The sequence below is a fragment of the Helianthus annuus genome, chromosome 7 (assembly GCF_002127325.2).
Source record: "Helianthus annuus cultivar XRQ/B chromosome 7, HanXRQr2.0-SUNRISE, whole genome shotgun sequence".
Classification (NCBI taxonomy): domain Eukaryota; kingdom Viridiplantae; phylum Streptophyta; class Magnoliopsida; order Asterales; family Asteraceae; genus Helianthus; species Helianthus annuus.
The window spans coordinates 144,859,675-144,881,930 of NC_035439.2; the positions used below are offsets into that span (position 1 = coordinate 144,859,675).

The 22,256-nt window shown below is 33.6% G+C and overlaps 2 long non-coding RNA genes across 6 annotated transcripts; both read left to right on the forward strand.

Annotated features, from left to right (window-relative positions):
* Positions 1-3,382: 3,382 nt before the first annotated feature.
* Positions 3,383-6,363, forward strand: LOC110869059. 5 transcript variants are annotated; one of them, XR_004862994.1, is made up of 8 exons: positions 3,383-3,627; positions 3,734-3,814; positions 3,941-4,015; positions 4,109-4,695; positions 5,095-5,336; positions 5,784-5,949; positions 6,045-6,125; positions 6,242-6,363. It is a non-coding gene; the product is annotated as an uncharacterized LOC110869059 (long non-coding RNA). The 5 variants fall into 5 exon arrangements; XR_004862996.1 differs by having other exon boundaries at positions 6,245-6,363; XR_004862995.1 differs by having other exon boundaries at positions 5,824-5,949.
* Positions 6,364-15,999: 9,636 nt separating this feature from the next.
* Positions 16,000-17,240, forward strand: LOC118480497. Its single transcript, XR_004862998.1, has 2 exons — positions 16,000-16,152; positions 16,964-17,240. It is a non-coding gene; the product is annotated as an uncharacterized LOC118480497 (long non-coding RNA).
* Positions 17,241-22,256: the final 5,016 nt, after the last annotated feature.

Here is a 22,256-nt window from a genome sequence, read left to right on the forward strand (position 1 = left end):
CACTAGTTATTGTGAAAACTAGAAAACTAACTAAAACCCACTAAAAAGGAGGAGGGGAAGACTTTTAATGAAGGAGGGGTAAAATTGGAACAAAAAATATATCTTTTCAAACATTTCCCATTTCTCCATACGTTATCATTTTAAAACAAAAATGGCACCATAAGATCACAAATTTTCTTATCTTTCATTCAAGTATATTCGAGCATATTTTTTATGACATAAAAAAAGATTTATGGTGTCGTCTTGTTTTCATTACTATTATTATAGTAGTGCACATGTGCAATATAACATGTACTACAATGTGCATTAGATGCTTAAAATTAGCTTTTTGATTCTAGTTTAGCCTTTAGGGTTAGTTTTTTTTGGAGGTTTAGGATTAGGATTAGGTTTTTGGGTATGGGGGGGAGGGGGGTTTAGGTTTTTGGGGGTGGGGGTGGGGAGGGGGGGGGTTAGGTTTTTTTCGGGTTTATGTTTAGGGTTTAGTTTTAGGTTTTCGGGAGGGTGGGGGGTGGGGGGGTTTAGGTTTTTTTTTTTTTTTTTTTTTTTTGGGGGGGGGGGGGTTAGGCTTTTGGTGGGAGGGTGAATTTAGGTTTTTTTTTTTGGGGGGGGGGTTGGGGGGTTTAGGTTTTTGGGGGGTGTCGGTGGGGGGTGGGTTAAGTGGTTTAGGCTTTCCGTATTAGTGCACATGTGCAGTACAACCAAAAAAATTTTTTTTTTTTTGGAATTTTTTTTCCATATATAAAAAGTAGCGATTTTTCTAAAAAAAATTGTAAAAAAAAAAAAAAAAAAATTTTTGTATGTTTTTTAGGTTCTTTTAGGCTTTTTTAGTTAGTTTTCGAGTTTTCACAGTTTTCACAATAAAAGTGGTTTTCATTTGAACCATCCCCTAACCATCCCCTATATAGGGTAGGGTTCCAGCGTGAACCTAATCCCATGCGTGAACTGCGTGAACTAATCTGGACCATTGATTTCCTTTTTAGTTGTTAAGGGCATGATTGTAATTATTTAAAAATTAGATTTAAATCATTATTTTAATAATTGAATTAAGTTACATCTTTCCTATTTTAAATTCATTATCCACATTATCTTTTATTTCATTTTTATTTTTTAGGTTTCACCACCAGAATTCGGATTATGATTTTTAAGATTCACGTAACCTTCATATTTCAACGGTATACACATGTGTACTTGGATATGAATTGAACAGTACACATGTGTACTCAGCATGGTACATATGTGTAATTAGCTACATAATACATACATATAAACAAACAAAACCTGTAAAACTATTTTATATTAAGCAAATAACAAGTTACATAATGTTTGCCAAACCAAAAAAAAAAACATACAATTACAAGTTCCAGATTCGTGAAAACAATAAACGCAACATAATCGGAAAAATAAAAAAGACATGGTCTTTTACAACTATTCGCCACGTTGTATGCTGAATCATCCTTATCGACCAAGCAAACAAACATACGTGAATCATCCTTATCGACCTCATACGTGAATCATCCTTATCGACCTTCCATCTCCACTTTTCTCGTTTACGACATCTCCTATAATAACACAAAAAACTCAGCAATTAGTACTTTGCATAATTCACAAGTGTACATCAACTACTTTACATATTCAATACACAAAAAAAATATGAGATATCACAAAAACATACGCTATACACATGTGTACATCGCATTAAAATCAGAGCAAAAATCAGAATACACATGTGTACATCGCATTAAAACAGAGAAAAATCAGAATACACATGTGTACAGCGCGTTAAAACAGAGCAAAATAAAAAAAATTGAACAAAAAAACTGGGACATCACAAAAACAGACGCTATACACATGTGTACATTGCATAAAAAACAGAACAAAATCAGAATACACAAGTGTACATCGCATTAAAACAGAGCAAAATAAAAAATTGAATTAAATAAGTTATAATTTTATATCTTTAAACCCGTGTAGTACATGGGTCTAATAATCTAGTTAATATGATAAACCATAATATATATTTTGATCTGCACGTACAAGTTATATTTGTAAACATTAGATAATATTATATAAAGATAAGGGAAAAATGGTCATGTGTGGTCACTGTCTAGTTGAGTCAACTACTTTGGAAAGCATCCCAAAAACCGAAACAGTGATGTAAAGTCTGAACCCAGAAAGTTTTCCACAGTCCCCTCTCACATGCACCACAGTTTTGACTTTCAATATTTTTTTTTCAGATTAACAAAAAAAAGCTTTTTATAATCATCAGGTTTCAGTCTGTACGTTAGATCTGAAATAGACCCTTTAGGAAGTTCATCGTGAAGGGGGTAATACAAACATACAAACATTAACACCTACTTGATGCTTTCAGTATATGCCGTTGATGTTGATTCTCACCGAACTAACGACTTCGCCGTCAGTCGCCGCTGCCGCCGCGCGGCCTCTCTTTCTCCCGTTGTTCTCTTTCTCTCTCCCGTTCTCCTGCCACTCGATCTCTCTCTCATCGTGGTTTTGAGTTGTGTATGTGCAGTATAGGAAGAAGGAGGGTTGGGGGTTGTATGGAGTGGCTTGCCGGAAAAACGGCCTGATAAACATCAGATCGGCCGGCGATAAACATCACATCGCCGGCGATAAACATCACATCGGCGGCACTCTGTTTCATCATCGAGATGGAGAGACAAAAAAAAGGATCAATCGGTCGTGGTTTGGGTGTGTGAGGGTGTGGCCGGATATCAGGGTGATGAAGGTGGCCGGCGTTGCTCCGGTTGCCGGAGCCGGAGAAGAGAACGATTAGGCAATTCCGGCCACTACCAAAAATCGGAAAACCCATCTTCCACCGGCTTCCACCTTGTCGTCACCACCATTCAGATCCGATTATGAAATTGTGGGTTCTTGAATATGGAGCAGAAGATCCGATTTTGAAATTGTGTTCTCTTCCACCGGCAGTGTGTTTGTATCAAGAAGGAGATAAATCGAGAAGGAGAAAGACAAAAATAATGGATCTGATTTGATGAGATTTTAATATAATGGAAACAATTTAGGTTTCTATTTGAATTCTTTTAGTTGTGTAATTACACATATACCCTTTTGTATTTAATTAAATGAAAAAAAAAACTAATCAAATAATTACCATCATGCCACTCACATTAATCTCAAGATCATAAAATCAAGGGCCCAGATCAGTTCACGCAGTTCACGCTGGAGAAATTGTTCACGTTTGAACCTAATCCTATATATATATATATATTATATATAATAAATGTGTTAAATTTTGCTGATGTGTCAAGCTAGGAGGCCTCTAAATTGTGCATTTTGGCGGGAAAACTTCTGGGTCTTTTTTTTCCTTATATGGGTAGAGACGGGATCCGTATTATGACCCGGGTATTTAAATGTTCTAAAAACCCTAAATCCGCATCACTTCCACTGCCGCTTCTCTTCTCTCTTTGTGACCATTCTTCAGCCATTTCTTCTCATCTCTGATCGCATCAACAATCATTAAGCATGAGCATATTGGTGTTAATCATTTATTCTTGGTTCCAGTTTTCGATTCTTAGTATAAATAATTTCTTATCATTTGCATTTTCCCTTTTTCTCCAAACCCTAACCAAAGAGAAATCAATCGAAACAAAGGTAAACTTGCAAACCCTAAATCTAATGTCTCCGTCGTCGTTGTAATCTATAGATATCTTCGTTGTTAATCACGTTTTCCTTTTTCACATCTGATATGAAACCCTAGATCTCTAAAGCAATCGTGTGGTAACTCAATTGGCGGTGGTGGTAGTGGTGGTGCAATGTTTTCGATTCAACCAACCATCAAGTAAGCAAAGCTTCTTTTGTTAATTTTTTTATCCTTTTCAATTTTATGAGATTACAAAGTTTTTCCGCTTTCATTAATCATTATCCAGCAACCCAAGTTTGAGTAAACACTAATTTTTTTTTCCAGTCTCTCTTATCATCATTGACTCAATTTCTAGGGTTTCAACATGAGCAGATCCGGTCAACCTCCAGATCTTAAAAAGTAAGTTCTCATTCTCATTTGATTACATCTTCTCGATTTCTTTTTCTTTCTCTTTTGTTGATATGATTTACTAATTTTCCAATTTGATGACAGGTATATGGACAAACAATTGTAGAGTAAGTTTTCGCTTTTGTAATTGACATGTGAAATAATGTTGCTACACTCTTTTATATCGTAGATGATTTAGAAGATTGAGTACTTTGCTTCAAATATGATTATAGGTCGCACTTGCATATGTTTAAATCAAGTTTGTTGGTTGGTTTTTTTAGGACACAGCAAATTATACTTTGTATGATGGATCTAAATGACTAAGATTTTAATAGGATACTGAAGTCAAGATTGGTCAAAGCCAGGAATTGTCACGGTTAATGGATGATAACATGACCGATTTGACAATGGGGGGACTTTTTACGTTAGAGGGAAACAGTGATACTGAAGTCAAGATTGGTCAAAGTCATGATTGGTACATGTTTGCATAAGCATTTACTTCATTTATGCGACTCTAATCTTCAATGGGAACCATTGCAGGTGTTTTGTCTGTTAGTGCTAGAGAAGTTGTCAATAGGCAGCTTTAAGTTAGTGAAGGGTGTATAGAAACTAAAAAAGAAGTTGATCCCTTGACAAAGATAAAGCTGCAGCTTTTTCCAATTGATGAAGTTACTAGACTTGGATTAGAGAAGGTTAGTTTATGAAGCCAAGTAGAGGTGGCAGTTTCAACCCATTTATCTATAAGCCGGTTTATTCGAGCTATGCTTTTATCTTTTACGGGCCAAATAGATAAAAACAAAAGAAATTGCTTGAAAAATAAAAAATAGCCAAACCCGTTGAAAGTCGCATGAAGCACATTTTTAATGCATAAAACGTTTTAAAAAGTTTTATCCAAAATAGACTATTTTTAAAATAACATAGTTGTTGTAATCATATTTGACGCACTACATATCTTTATTTTTTTCGACAGAAAGTGTTTTGGTTTGTTCTCATCAATGCTTTTGTGTGATGGATCTGAGTTATTAATTATTATTATTACTATTAGTAACTAATTATATTATATTTATGCTAATATATTGACTTTCCTATAGGATGGTCTTAATCCATTCCTCGAACTCACACTCAAAGCTAGGAAGAAGATATCTTCTGTCATCAAACACATCCATACAAAATGGGGTGGGTCCCACATAGCTGTAGGAGAGCCAATGCTTTTGCCTTATGATACGCACCTTAGACAATCACCTATGAGCAGAAGATGGACGTCAAAAGACTCCAGTATTAGTGCAGGAGATGTTTATATGGCTGTACAAAGTCCTGCTATATTTCGCTTAAGGTTTGAGCTTATTTCTTTTTATATTGGTATTCAGTAGACTTGGAAAAACAGAAGGGTTGGGGGAAATGTCAAAATGGGTCATTGAGCAAAATAGCTACATGTGTGACAGTATAAGCATTCAGTCATCTAATTTCATCATTATATGTTTATAAAATATATTTAAACGATTAAAGTTGTAGGTTAAGGAAAATAACATTGTTAGTTTTAGCTCATTTGAACCGTGTGATGTGTTGCCTGGCACAAAACATTGCAAATGTAAATCATCATGTAAATTTTCTTGGACTTTGCATTTTTTTTAAACATTGCAAATGTAAATCATCATGATTATTACAAATTCTATTTGTATGTGTTTTTTTACAATTATTTTCTCTAAAATAATGGAAGCTTTGACAATACTTCAATTGAGATGGATACACAATTACTGATTGGTTTCTTTGTCTATTTGAGATTTCATCTACCAGATGAATACTGAAATCTGATTGGACAGAGGTATCTATGCTGCTTCTTGATGTGGACTTTTGATTGTTAATGGAGGTTGATGATGAGGATTCTGAAGACCATTCACTTATGGAACTTGCAGGTGATATGCTTGAAGAAAGGTTTAAATTAACAGGTAGCGGTTTGTTCTTCGTCTTGCTTATACTGTTATTATTATATTCTCCATTGGTATTAGTATCTTTGAACTTGTGTCATTGCTGCTTTGGGTAGGTCATGGAGTAGGGCTGCAAAAGAGAAACAATACTGTGACAGCCACCTGGCACCTTTCTATAGAATCGAGCTTGTGACGAGGTATCTACATACATGAGTGTTTCACCTTCTGAAAATTTTTGATTTATTGTTTGGAAATGTTTTGGTGTTTTAAAACTTTGTTAATAACAACACTTGACATTTTATTTCGTTTGTAGTAGCTAGGATGATCACTATATAAGTGGTGGTTCAAGTATACATCTGTCATGTTTGTTGGCCGCAGATTAATTTGTGGTAACTTCATGACTCATGCTTTTACAACCAGGTATTTTTTAGTCCACTAAGTAAAAATGCAACACTGTAATCAAGTTTTTGTATTAGAAATATAATGTGACTTTAAATTATAAAACAATTTCTTTATGTAAGTTATATACTTTTACTTCAAAGTCTAAAATTTGCTTATAAAAAGAAGCCTAGGGTAGCAAGGTATCCGTATTAAAGATGTTTTTCAAGAAGTATCGGCTTAGCTGAACTTCAAGTCATTATTGATTCATTTATATAGTGTTATTTTGATTAATAAGATATTAGAAGTTTCAAAAAAAACATTTTTTGTTCATTATTTTTTACAAGGTTATTTAAAATTAAGCTCAAAAGAACTTGATATAACTAAGGCTATAGGGTGTGGTCATGACCCTCATGATCACCATGACTGTAACACCCCACCCCGGCTTGGGCAGACGTGTTACTTATACAGTACATCAGAGGTCAAAACTTCATTCCATAAATTGTAAAATTTTTACATTATTTCAAAATTCGAAATATTATATAAAACAATTTAAACTTTTAAAAAATCCATGTGCGTCTTTAATCCCTCGAACCATCCATCCAAGTCTTCCCGACAATCCTTGCAACCTAACGTACATAAGAAGGCAAATGTACGCCTGAGTAAACGGGGTTTACTCAGTAACAACAACGCAATATATATTTTCTTAATAATATCTATCAAACAATATATATAACAAATTCAGTTAGTCACCTTCAGTGCGTCACATTCAGTAGTTCAATGCGTAGTCAGTTCACATTCAGTGCGTCACATAATCACATTCAGTAGTTCACATTCAGTTTTTCAGTGCGTCACCTTTCGGTGCGACACAATCAGTAGTTCAGTGCATCATAATTGAATATTTGCTAAAACAATATAACTATAAATTTAAATATAATAGCACAAAATCTTAAAGATCACAAAATCATACAATAACGAATCTAAATTTTCAACTACGAGGTAGTGGAAATCTAAATCCGTACACATATGTGGGGAAGAATCCGTACCTTAAGTGATGATTACCAGACTGAGATACTAGATTACGCTTACACGACCATGGAATCCTACAATATCGTTGTATATAAAGTTATACACATTAGACTCGGAATCAGGTGCGTTGATTTTGTTCGTAAACCTTTACTATATTATTAATAGCTTACAAATATTAGTAATTTAAAAAATGTCTTCATACAAATTCGATCAGCCATACCTTATTTTCGTTGGTTTAGTTATTTATTTAAAACTAAAACTCTACTTTATGCAACTAACCACTTGTAAAATGTCTTTATTTCTTAAACTATATATAATCAATCATATATAATATTACTTATATATATAAAAATATATACCTAGAACTAAAGTATCCTTTAAAATATAGCTATTATTTCAAAATAACAAAAACCCATTTATATTTAGCATAGAATAGTAAGTTAATAAATCTAGACACATTAAGATTTTCAATTTTATTTAATATACCATTATATAAAGTTACTAACAAAACTTTTTCTCATGAGCCAATAATTTCCAACGATTAGCCAGATTAATAAATGTAACACTATAACATTTGGTATCTTAGAACATAGTTAACTTCAATTAAAAATATATGTTTGGTGAGGTGTTGTAAAATCTCCAAGTGGTGAAATGTTGGCCAAGAAGTGTGGTAACTGTGTAAGTGCCACCTCTTCGGTACAAGATATATATAAAGGTTTATCCTATTTTTTTTTAAAATATTTGAAATTAGGCTCATTGTACTTTTGTTTTTTTTTATATTGTATTTTTTTAATATATATTTTGTATAAAAAAAATTCAGGTTATTACAATTCTACCCGCTTAAAAAAATTTTCGTCTTCGAAATTTAAATTAACAAAGAGATATAAGAATCAAATAATATTTTATAATCATAATAATAAAAATATAGTCCTATATTTCCTATTCCTTATATTTCCTATTCCTTGGGGAAAACATAACTTAGTTTTAAAATTTTCATTATAAAAAGAATATTTTGGGTATTACAACTATAATCCCCCTTAAAAATAAATTTCGTCCTCGAAATTTATACAGTGACACGTTAGTCATTAATGGTATAAATCAAAAACTTGTATTAAAAAGACAACATGTTTATTAAATGTTTAGAAAAGTTGTACATTCAGAAGACAAGGTTCAAAAGCAAAAGACTAGGACGAGGACTTAAACAACGGGAAATCTTTCGTCTCACTAAGGTTCACGCCCAATCACATCATACCCATGGTGTTCCGTTGGTTTATTGTCAACGGTTAAAGCGAAAACCCTTCCGCCTCTATTAGCTGGTATAGCGTTTGCTCCAGTGGAAATCTTCTTTTCAGTATCATTTGATGGAAACGGGCAATTCTGGATTGTATGTCCAGTTTGTTTACACCTGAAACAACCCCCTGTGAGTTTAAGGCATACTCCACCATGGGTCTTTCCGCATGTGGAACATAGTTTTCGGGGTTGATTCTGGGTTTGTGCAACGATCGCTTGGCCATTCGGGGGTGCAGTTGGGGAGTTCCGATTAGAATTTGACTTCTGGTTCCCGGGGAGTGGGATTTGGGTAGTAGTTTGCCCAGTGGTTAAGGCTAGATTTTTCAAGAGGTCTCCACCAAAGTTTCATAGTTTTGTTTGCTATTTCCATATTTTGGACTGCATTAGCTACTTCAGTGATGTCTTTAAAGTCTTGGTTAACAACCAACCACTTAAGTCGTTCACACAATGCCCATTTAAATTTCCCGGCTTATGCAGCTGGGGATCCAGCATTGGGTCCAACGAAGCTAGCAAGCCTCGTGAAACGCTCCATGAACTCGGTCATAGGTTCGTCCTCCCTTTGTTTGACGGATGCAAATTCTCGGATGTATTCATCACGGAAGGCAACCGGAAAATATTGTTGGAAGAACAATGTTTTGAAATCGTCCCATGGAAGTGTAGCAGCGAACGTATCACCGCCTCTGGCATGTTTCACAGTACGCCACCAGGTTTGGGCATTATCTTCCAGTTTGTACGCAGCCAACCTTGTTTTAAATTCATCGCCCACTCCTAGAACTTTGAATATCTTCTCAATATGAGCAATCCAATTTTGTGCTTCTATTGGTGTAGCTGCAACACTGAAGGATCTTGGTTGTTGTTTTTGAAATCTAGACAACCATTTGTGAATGTCAACAGTGGGTGGTGTAATTAGATCCTTCACATTCTTGCCTTTTGGTGGCGAAGGTGAGGGAGGTGGAAAATGAGGAGGAGTTGGGGAACGAGGAGGAGTGGGAGGTGGTTGGGTGTTCCTTGCGTCACTCATTTGCTGCATAACCGTTTGCATGAAATCAGAGAGTACTTCAGTGTGCATTTGTTGGGTGACAGTTTGTATCAGATTTGGGAGTAACCCCTCGACAGCACGTTGGACTGCGTCATTAATCTTACGACGCCTAGAAGTCGTGCCAGAGCTACGTGAACTGCGTCGGTTAGGTCTTTTGACCGGAGACATCTATGAGAATATAGAAAAGAGAAGGATGATAACAGATTTCTAGGGGGATAAAATTCTAGTTGGATGTCTACCCATTACCGCACAGGTTTTGTTTTAAAAAAAATGTTTATCGACAGGAAAGAGCCTAAGCTCTGATACCATAACTGTAACACCCCACCCCGGCTTGGGCTGACGTGTTACTTATACAGTACATCAGAGGTCAAAACTTCATTCCATAAATTGTAAAATTTTTACATTATTTCAAAATTCGAAATATTATATAAAACAATTTAAACTTTTAAAAAATCCATGTGCGTCTTTAATCCCTCGAACCATCCATCCAAGTCTTCCCGACAATCCTTGCAACCTAACGTACATAAGAAGGCAAATGTACGCCTGAGTAAACGGGGTTTACTCAGTAACAACAACGCAATATATATTTTCTTAATAATATCTATCAAACAATATATATAACAAATTCAGTTAGTCACCTTCAGTGCGTCACATTCAGTAGTTCAATGCGTAGTCAGTTCACATTCAGTGCGTCACATAATCACATTCAGTAGTTCACATTCAGTTTTTCAGTGCGTCACCTTTCGGTGCGACACAATCAGTAGTTCAGTGCATCATAATTGAATATTTGCTAAAACAATATAACTATAAATTTAAATATAATAGCACAAAATCTTAAAGATCACAAAATCATACAATAACGAATCTAAATTTTCAACTACGAGGTAGTGGAAATCTAAATCCGTACACATATGTGGGGAAGAATCCGTACCTTAAGTGATGATTACCAGACTGAGATACTAGATTACGCTTACACGACCATGGAATCCTACAATATCGTTGTATATAAAGTTATACACATTAGACTCGGAATCAGGTGCGTTGATTTTGTTCGTAAACCTTTACTATATTATTAATAGCTTACAAATATTAGTAATTTAAAAAATGTCTTCATACAAATTCGATCAGCCATACCTTATTTTCGTTGGTTTAGTTATTTATTTAAAACTAAAACTCTACTTTATGCAACTAACCACTTGTAAAATGTCTTTATTTCTTAAACTATATATAATCAATCATATATAATATTACTTATATATATAAAAATATATACCTAGAACTAAAGTATCCTTTAAAATATAGCTATTATTTCAAAATAACAAAAACCCATTTATATTTAGCATAGAATAGTAAGTTAATAAATCTAGACACATTAAGATTTTCAATTTTATTTAATATACCATTATATAAAGTTACTAACAAAACTTTTTCTCATGAGCCAATAATTTCCAACGATTAGCCAGATTAATAAATGTAACACTATAACATTTGGTATCTTAGAACATAGTTAACTTCATTTAAAAATAGCATGCTATATGATTGGCCTAAACTAAAGTTATAAGAAATATGACACGGGTCTAAAACAATTCTTAAATAATTTAAAACAATTTACTTGAAAGAATATTTTTAAAGAAAAGGGAGTTTAGCATTTTACCTTGTGTGCCGATGGTCAGTGAGGGAAAATAGAAAATTGAGATATCATTTATTGGATTTTGTAAGTGCCATATTTATAATTGGGTTTTCTTAGGCAAGAAGAAATAAAATTAAAATAATTAAAAATATATGTTTGGTGAGGTGTTGTAAAATCTCCAAGTGGTGAAATGTTGGCCAAGAAGTGTGGTAACTGTGTAAGGGCATGTGTAGTTATAAAGCCCTCAAAGGGGCGTTATGCGCCATGTGGCATGCCACGTCAGTAAGGGGCTTTATGGGGCTTTATGCAATTTGGGGCCGTAGTCATAAAGCCCCTGTGTAATCATTACTCAATTAATTTAATTTTCTATTTTTTAAATAATTTATAAGTTTTATAAAATAAAAAAACATTTCATTAAATAAAAAACACTACATTAAAAATAAAAAAAAAAGTTACACTAAAAAAAATTACACCTAAAAAATAAATTTATTCTTCGGTGTCATCTTCGTTCTCTCCTTCTTCCTCTTCGTTTTCTCCAGCATCTAAACCTACGTCTTCAAAGTTCCCGTCTTCGAATTCCTCCCCCACTTCTTCCTCGGAATCTTCGTCGTGATCATTGTTTGATCGAATTGGGCGAATCGCCCAAGCATGCTCAACCAAATCCGCCTTCAACGTGTTATGTATTTCTCTAGATCGGAGTAGTTGAGCATTTGCGAGTCTCTCTTCCGTTGTCGCTTGGGGTAGTTCGACCAAATCTTCGGGAATATAGTTTTGGCATATCGCTTTTCCATCATCCTCAATGATCATATTATGCAAAATGATGCAAGCATACATGGCCATTCGTATTTTATCCTTATGCCACATGCGACAAGGATTCCTGATAAAATGCCATCGTTGCTGTAGAACCCCAAAACACCTCTCGATGTCCTTTCTCGAAGACTCTTGTAATTTTTTAAAATACTTTCTTTTTTCATCGAAAGTTTCAGAAAACGTTTTAACAATAATCGAATACTCGGGGTAGATACCATCGCCCAAGTAGTAGCCATGCTCGTAATCGTTCCCGTTTGCATGGAAACCGGCCTTTGGTATAGTTCCAGAAATGTAGCCCTCGATTAATGGTGAAGCCTCTAACGTATTAATATCGTTAAAACACCCGGCTACACCAAAGAAGGCCGACCAAACCCAAAGGTCGTATGACGCAACACCTTGTAATACCAAAGTTGGCCCTTTTTGATCACCCCGCGTATGTTGACCTCGCCATGCGGTTGGACAATTATACCAACGCCATTGACGACAATCCAAGCTACCAATCATGCCGGGTATTCCATGCTTTTCTAGATGCACCTCATATATTTTTTGAAGGTCGTTCCAAGTGGGGTTTCTCAAATAACGTTTTCCATATAACTGGCATATTCCTAAAATATAATTTAATATACAAAAGTTTTACTAACAAGTTACGAAAAAATAAATGTATAAAAGTAAATAAATAAAAGACAATTAAAAAATTACCATAGCAAAAATGTTCCAAGGTATCTCGGGTTGTTTTCTCCGCCATCTTCAAATACTCGTCGTTGATGTCATACGTGTTTCCGTATGATAATACGCGTAAGGCGGATGTGACTTTTTGAATTGAGGTGAAGCCTAGATATCCTCGTGCGTCCATTCTTTGCTTAAAGAAATCGTACGTATTTTCCAAGTCATTATTAATGCGCAAAAATAACCTTTGGCTCATCCGAAAACGTCGTCTAAAAACATTCGGTCCGTGAACCGGTGCCGCGTCAAAATAGTCTTTCATCAAACGCTCGTTCGCGGCTTCACGATCTCGCAAGATATAGGTGCGTCGCAAGATGGGTCGTGGAGGGGGAGGTGGCCGAATGTGCTTAAATGTTTGTAGCACAAAAGTACATGCACTCGTAACCGCTTCTTCCTCGGCCGCGTCTTCGTCGGGCGAAAAATATCTTCGGTAAATTTCGGTGAAAGACTCTTCCGACGAGGAACCCATTTTTTATAAAGTGAGACTAGTTTTTTTAAAAATATATAGAGAATGAGAAGGAGAATGGTTTGAGTTGTAAAAAAAGTGGAAGAATATGAGGTTATTTATGGTGTTAAAAATAAAAAAAAATTGATTTTTTTTTTTAATATATGACCGTTTGATAACGGTCAAAATTTAAAATCAATCAATTCCTCGCGCCGCGATATGCATAACGGCGTTTTTTTTTTGGTTCATAGCGCCCCTGGGGGCGGTGTGCTAGGCGCCATATCGGCGCTATGGCTTGGTCTCGCGCCCCAGTACGTATAGTCTAAGTAAGTGCCACCTCTTCGGTACAAGATATATATAAAGGTTTATCCTATTTTTTTTTTAAATATTTGAAATTAGGCTCATTGTACTTTTGTTTTTTTTATATTTTATTTTTTTAATATAATTTTGTATAAAAAAAAAATTCAGGTTATTACAATTCTACCCGCTTAAAAAAATTTTCGTCTTCGAAATTTAAATTAACAAAGAGATATAAGAATCAAATAATATTTTATAATCATAATAATAAAAATATAGTCCTATATTTCCTATTCCTTGGGGAAAACATAACTTAGTTTTAAAATTTTCATTATAAAAAGAATATTTTGGGTATTACAATGACCCTCCACATCAGCGTGATGTCACCTACCTTTAATCCAACTTTCAAAACCACTACCCTAAGGGTGTGGTCATGACTCAGACCACTATTATCTTTTTTTAATTTATTTTTGTGAAAAGGAAAGAAAATATTGAATAAGAAAAGGAGGCTCATGGTTTCCATGGTTTAATCCATAGGAATCATGGTGGATGAGACAAGGGGATGGTGTAGCAATCCATTAATGGTCCTACGTAGCGATTGGTGATCCAACCATGCCCCTCACACCCTATAGCCTAATAAAAGAAAGGGGGATCATCACCATCATTAAGCAGCCAATTCTTAACACCAAATTTAAGATTGGATTATCATATTTTTTTGATTTTTTTATTAAATGTGAGAGCATCTTCTTGAGCCCCTATGTTACAACAATCTATGTGAACTGAGTGAAACAAATACCTTTTTAATGTTAATGAAGTCTGGTTATTTTTTCTTTTAAAAACGTATGATGGTGATAAAAACACAATTCTAGAGGTTCAATGGAATATTCATTTTTGTTATTTCGTTTTTTAAGTTGATTGAACTCAGATCAGTTCTTATATATTTTTATATGTGGGTGGATAATTGCATGCTAAGGTGAAAAAAATGACAGCAGGGCAGGGTATGTTGTTTCAGAAGCCAAAGTGGAGCATTTCTGGTATGAATTGAGTTAGTTTTTCATAATATCAACCTTCATTTTAGATTTCTATATTTTGCTTTAATTTTTCCCATTTACCCTACATGTCTGATGCAACTACCCGCAAAGGTTTATATGTGTATGATGATAAACGCAAAGCGAGTCCGGATACCGAAATAAAGAAGTACATCGATAAAGCAAGGTAAATTCTTGGCATCTCAGTTGATCCTAATAGGGATGAGCATGTTATCCGTTCGATACCGAAAAGTAGGGAAAATTGGTACCGGCATCGGTACCATTTATCGGGGAAAATGGGTACTGGTACCACATATACCTGGTACGGTTCGGTACATGTACCCGGTACCAAATGCTCATCCCTACATTCTATGGTATTTACTGTTCATTTACGTCACTAATTTCTAAACAGTTATAAATATCTCCAAACGATGCAACGATATGGAAACTCGAGTAGTTAGTTTGTGACAACCAATGTCGTCACACGATATGATGAGTAAAGTTCAGAATCCTACATTTTTTAAGAGTGTGAAAGAAAGTGTGTAAGTTTATAACTAATTAGGTTTGATTTTGTTTCAGCTGGGGAAATTACCAGATAAAGACATAAAAGAAATGGTGTTTTTCCCTGTTGTAAATGAGGCGTTTAGAGTATATGCAGGGGGGTATTACAGCAAAAACATCTGATTTGGATATCGATGGTGTTATGGGAATGGAATTTCCACCTTACAGATTCTTTTTCATCTTTTGATCAAAATTATTTTTTATTTTAATTTTAATTTTAGTTTTGAATATCAACATGTGTTTTGTACAGGGGAGGGATTATGTTAAGGGGGAAATTTGGTTGGATCTAAGTACATTTATAGGAGGTTGAATGAGTGGTGAATGATGTACGGGGTTCTTCAAGCCGTGCAACTATTTGGCTCAGAGAGCTGCACATGGGGCTCCTTTGGTTAGAATTTCTTTAATCATTTTTTTTCATATATATTTAGAAATTTATGATTATTATAAATATGATTTGATGGGGTTTCTAAGATGGTTTAATGAGTATGCTTCTCTTTAAATAACTCATTACCCTTAATTTATGGGAATTCTAAGATGGTTTAATGAGCATGTTGTTGTCTTTGCACAGGATTTAATAGCCTGCCTTCCCATGTTTGTGCTGTGACAACTGGCATTTTCTGGTAATTTTCGTACAACTAATCAGTCATTTGTATTAAGCAACTATGTGTTTGTAAATGTTAATACTGCACGCTTACGTCATATACATCTAGAAATATCCTGAAATACATTTAACCGGTGCATGCCATTTTTTAACCCGTAATTATTAATCATTAATAATTAATATAAATAACTGGTGATTTTCTTATTCGGTTTATTTGAATATTTTAGTGTTATTAGTATATATGTTATATATGAATTTCTAAATTAAGATCAAAGGGATTTATGTTAAATTATTATACACTTATAATTAATGTAATTTAAATTTTCCAACCCGGGACGTAGAGCAACTAGAAGACCTAGAAGTGCTCCACCTGATTTGCTACTGTTGAGTGAGGTACTATTCACAAGATTGCTTTTTGAGTGAAGAATTGTCCGTTTGCTTCAAAAGTCATATAATATTTTATTTAAATAATATACATTAATAACCTATTTGTTAGACCCTCGAGATGTTTCTAATAAAACAAATCTGGGTATAACTTGGTTTTTAATAGGAATCGAAATAATATACTTTCCGGTTGTAAAGAAAAGGTAACCGAAAACAGGATGGTTTAACTGGGGTTGCCAAACTATTGCTTATGATTTTCTAAATTGCTTCATTTAAAAAAAACAGATTTAGAGGGGTCAAATAATAAATCTATCTAAGACTGAGAGGGGAACACGTTAAACGCGTTGACAATCCCCTAATGTCTATTTTTAATGTGGCATATTGCGTGCTAAATTGTTATTTTCAATGATTTTGTTTCATTAATGTTTTTTTTGTAACAATAATTAACCCAATAGTTATTTTTTAATACATTAAAAATGGAGAAAAAAGTACTTGCGGGTCCAATGCAACTAAAGCGTTTTAACATGGATCCTACCTATCCATCTCACCACCTCTAATTTAGGACATTAAACATTCTCATTTTGTGACCCATTTACCATAAATGGGTCCTATGGAGGTTATGTTTTCTATCTGACATGTTAATTGTGTATAAGTAAAAAAGTTAACCGGTTATAATTGGTCAAATGGTCGAACAAATAAAAGGGATAAAATTAAATAAAGGTGCATTAAAATGCTTATCGGTTGTTTTGTTTACAATTATTGTTTTTTAGATTGTGATCATGCTTATCGGTTGTTTTGTGTATAATACCATTTTCTATAGTAGGTGCTTGATGTCAAGCGGATGAATGGCCTTACAACTGATCCACAAATGCTTGATGTCGCTTCAGATAACGTCAGAAGGGAGGCATCCACCATCTCCCATAATGTCAGTGAAACAAGTTATTTCTTCTCTTTATTTAGTTGATTATTTTGAATGGGTTATTGTGCTTAAGGCTCTTATATGTACTTCATGTTGTTTTGTTATCAAATTTGGTTCAATAACCAACAATCCATAGCCTATCTGTCTATTTAAATTAGATCGGACATGCTTCGATGAACTTCATGTTGTTTTGTTGGATTAGATATGAAAAACTTCTTTACTTGCAAAAAAAACCCATTTTAAAATCACCAGTTATCACCTCATTCCTCAACATCATTCCTCAACATGAACCCTAATTTCACACATCATTCTCCCCTCTTTACATCTTCAAAAAGATATTAAATTTGTGTTTTCCATGAAATTTAATATACCACTTCGATAGATTCAACTTCTGTAATCAATAGGTAAATTGGTTTTAAGAGGATTTACCATATATTTCATGTGTTTATTTGAGTCTTTATTGATTTGTATTAATTTGGGAAAAGTCTCTTAAGTTCTAAATTTATTAATTCTTTTCCTCGAACAAATCCCCTTTTTGTCGTTGCTAAACTGACATGTACCTTAAACATTATTTACTCATGTCATTGAACAGGCAATATGCATCCTTAAGTAAATTCGGGGCAAGTATCATGTGTTTTTAATTATCACGCCACGAGTCCGAGACACTTCTATGCTATAGAATGCTCGAAAACAAAGTATGCACTTTGTCATAAACTTATCTAATACGTCACATTATTTAAGTTTATTTTAATTATACTGTTGTGAGTATATAGGATTAACATTGAATTATTGAATATATATCCTCACAAATTTTATAAAAGAAACCCTTTTAATAAAAGTAATAAAATATTAATATCCTTAAAATAGAGCGACCTGTGGGTACCATGGGGTATAACCTAGTATATATATATAGGATAATGCTAGGGAGAAAACTCTCCATTTTGAGAAAACCCTAGAAAACCCAACCTCCTTACTTTTTTTTTTTTGAAAAAAATAAACACATGTAATATACATGTGTTATATACATATGTTATTTTTTTCAAAAAAAAAAAAAAAGTCAGGAGGTTGGGTTTTTTAGGGTTTTTTTTCAAATTTTTAAGGTTTTCTATCTAACCTTACCCTATATATATACATAGAGAGAGAGAGAGAGATACACAGTTAGAGAGACATGGTAAGTAAGACATGGTAAGGAAGAAGAAAAGGAAAGAAGAAAAGAAAGAAGAAGTGGAAGAGAGAGGAAGAAAGAACAGAGAAAGAGAAAGAAAGAGAGTTTTTTTTTTTATTTTTTAAATATAAGAGTATTTTGGTCATTTAACAATACTTAACCAAAATATTCTAACAGTGTTAGAACTTCGGACACAAATGGTTAAAGAAAATGCTTATGGGGACTCAGATCGTTAAACTTTTTGCTTTTGCACTCAAGTGGTTAAAACACATAAAACACAGGAACTCAAAAAGTAATTTACTCTATAATATTTAAAACATATGATAAAATAATTTAAACATATCGTTGACTTTAAAAAAACTTCCCCCGCGATTTTTGAACCATCATAATTTTTTCATATATTAATAATATCTTTTAAAAAAACACACACAACATAAAAACAAACATTTTATTAACTTTTATATAAGTTCTAGATTCAAAGATCACCTCCTAATAACCACATATGTATGATTTTTGTTTCTTAAATTTCATGCATATAATTAGGAGAATTTAACGTTGTTCAAAAGTATTTTATATATAGGATTCTATGGTTGTTTTAAATCCTAGTAATCATCCCAATATAAAGGTGAATTTAACCAAAATTGGTGAACATTTAAAAATTCGGATGCCATGTTAAAAATCTTAAATTAATGGGGATTAATTTAGATACATACTTGTCAAAGTGTTACTTTGATGATTTTCGCAAACATATTATGTAGGAAGTTTTATTATCTGATTTAGATTTTTCTATATCCTATATTCAAAGGAAAGAAATGAAAAAGATTTAAAGAGAAATAAGATTAGTAGGAACATCACATACCAAAACATACTTGACATTATACTTAAAACAACTAAGTATTCTACACATGGAATGGGATCAAATACAAACACTTAAGTTTGTAAGAACCATAAGAACCAATACATAATTGACAAGTGTCTATCAATAAAAAATTAGTTTAGGGGTAATTTAGACTTTTTGACCATATTTATTTATAACTAATTAAAAATAATTACAAAAAATATAATCAGCACAACACTATATAATTAGCACAACATCATTAATCGTTCTTCATTATCAGCACATCGTCCTCGAATCGTTCTCCATTATCAACATAAACGACATTAGCACAACATCTTCAATCGTTCTCCATTATCAGCACACCAGATGTGCTGATTATATCTACTTTTGGTGTTTGTTTGTATTATTTTGTAATTAACACATAATCAACACCTTATTAGCACAAATATAAAACACATTTTGTTAACTTTTTTTAAAAAACACTTTTATAAATACAAAAAGGTATAGCAATATGGTACTCATATTAAAGATAAAAAAATACTTGATTTTATGGTATATATTTTTAAAAAAAATAATGAAGTATATAAAAGTTATTTTAGTTTAAAAAACCTTGGTGGAATTTGTATTTAATAGAAAATGGTCAAATGACTAGCAATTTTACAAAATTGCCCCTAATTTGTTAGTAGTAATTTTTAATTATAAGAGTTTTATTTATAATCAATATCAACCCTTGATTTAAATTAACAATGGTTCAGATCTGTTCTTACGGTTCTTATAATTAGCACTGTTTGTACAGGATCTCAACCCTTCTACACATACCAAAACATACTTGACATTATATTTAAAACAACTAATAAGTATTCTACACATACCAACACATACTTGGACATTATACTTAAAACAACAATGTGTGCATAAAGCAAGATCATGTGGATGCTTACACACATATATTGCAAAAATCAACAACAAAGATTTCATAGATAATTCAGTTATTGTTAACACCCACCATTGGAAAGCCCATTCATTTCAGAACTAGAATATCAAAATATGTACGATTGATGAATTGCAGGCAAATCTCCCTTGGCAGTTAGTGTTAGCAAATGACTTACTAACTGCCAAAGGAGTAGTTACCCAGTAATACATTCGTACACTTAAACTTAAACAATCTTTAAAAACACTTGCTTGATAAAACTGTATGTTGGTTTCAAACAATTTATAGGCTAGCAAGAAGTACACCATACACATGCTATATTCTAGCATATGCTTCACATATCCCTCTCTCTCCTCATTTGCTAGACAGTGAATTGAGAATGTTTGTGGATAATACTTTTATGCTAATGTACTAATCAAACTTTTACAATTTAGAAGGGAACACTGATGCATGCAGATAAAAAAGTATATGTAAAGAAGAAATTTGATGCTGATTTATTACTTATTCTTTTCTTAGTAGGCCAATGCAGAAAATGCTATGAGGTTCACAAAATCACTTAAAAGTGTTCTAGGTTGGTCAAGATTGAAAATATTATTCTTCTGTCACTAACATTCTTTGTATACATAAGGATTATTTCCTAAATTATGTCTATAAAAAATGTTATACTACATACAACAGCTCTGATGATTTAAATACATGCTTGTCCGATATTGACAACTAGTAAATTTCCCTGTGCGTTGCGACGGGTTTGATTTGTAAAGTTACTACCATCTAATGAGAACATATTGACCCGACTTATTTCTGAAAAAGAGTTTCGTCAAAACGTAGACAAACTAAAAAACTACATAAAAAGAAGTACGAAAACGTATTATATTTGATGCGAATAATTTGTGTAAACCCTTCGGACCACACAATTATATAAATTATAAAGATGTGAAAATCAATCATTATATACATAATATATTCATGCGTAATCCACACCACCAATGCAAATTGATGTTATCATTACAATATACAGAGGAAGGAAACACGTGTAACACTATCCAATTTACAGAGTACTAATTTACAACTTTTCTATGTATAATGGTGCTATATTTCATTCTTAGACCATGTGTAGTGGTTAAACACTATAATGCCCCCATCATGGGGCGTTTTGCGCCATGTGGCGTCCTAGTCAGCAAGGGGGCATTATAGCAAAAGTGGTGTAGTGGGTATAATGCCCCATAATGCCACATTCAATCATTTTACAATCATTTCACAATTATTTTTTTAATTTAAAACATAAAATAACCTTCATTAATTTAAAAATGAAATTACATTACTTGAAAAAAAAATAAAAAAAAAAAACTTAAAAAAAAATCGAAAATAAAAAAAAAGCAGAAAATAAAAAAAAAACCGAAAAAAAGCTGAAAAAAATAAAAAAAAACATAAAAAAATAATATGATCTAGAGTCCATATTTTTCTCTAATTTTTTGGCGACGCATTTGCGCAAGGATCAACGCATCGCCTTGTAGGTGGTCGATAGGTTTGGACAAAAACTCGATGTCCTTTTCCATTTGCCTCGCCTCTTGCATCTCGTTAATTTTTTTTGTTTCGGCCACTCGTTCCTTCATAATCTCATAACGTTGGTGGCCGAGATCTCGAATGTCTTGGAGACGACGGTTCATCTCCTCGAAATCATCCTTTAACTCGAGATCGGAAGACGACTCGACCGTTTTTTTCCCGGTTCCCTTTCTTCTACCGGTGGGTCGGGCCAACTCTTCTTGAATGCCCTCGTCCACCGCCTCATTTAAATCAACATTGCGGGCATCCGATGTCGGAGTTGACGGGTCAACGGAGGATGATGTTTTTGACCTTTTAGCCCGACGTCTACTACTAGACGTCATTGGGTTAACTACCGCCCACTTTGGACTTTTTCGAAGTAGCTCCCAACACTTGTAGTACGTGAAAGGGCCTTTTGTCCTCTCGAACTCCTCCAAACTCTTCGTTAAAACCCCCACGTCACCTTCACCGCTCGGCCGATTATCGTAGTTACGTTGGAAGACTTCTTGGAACCCATGACACTTGTTGTTGATGTCGGTCCATTTGCTAGAAATGGAGTCTTTGTCCCGATGTTCGCCTTGACCCCACGTGCTAAAGAAGAGTGCACGAACCCTATCCCAAAAAACCGGGCCCGTTTGAAAGTTTGCTACAAAAAAAATAAATAAAAAAATAAGTTGTTTGTTAAAAAATAAAATAACAAAATAAGTAAAATAATATT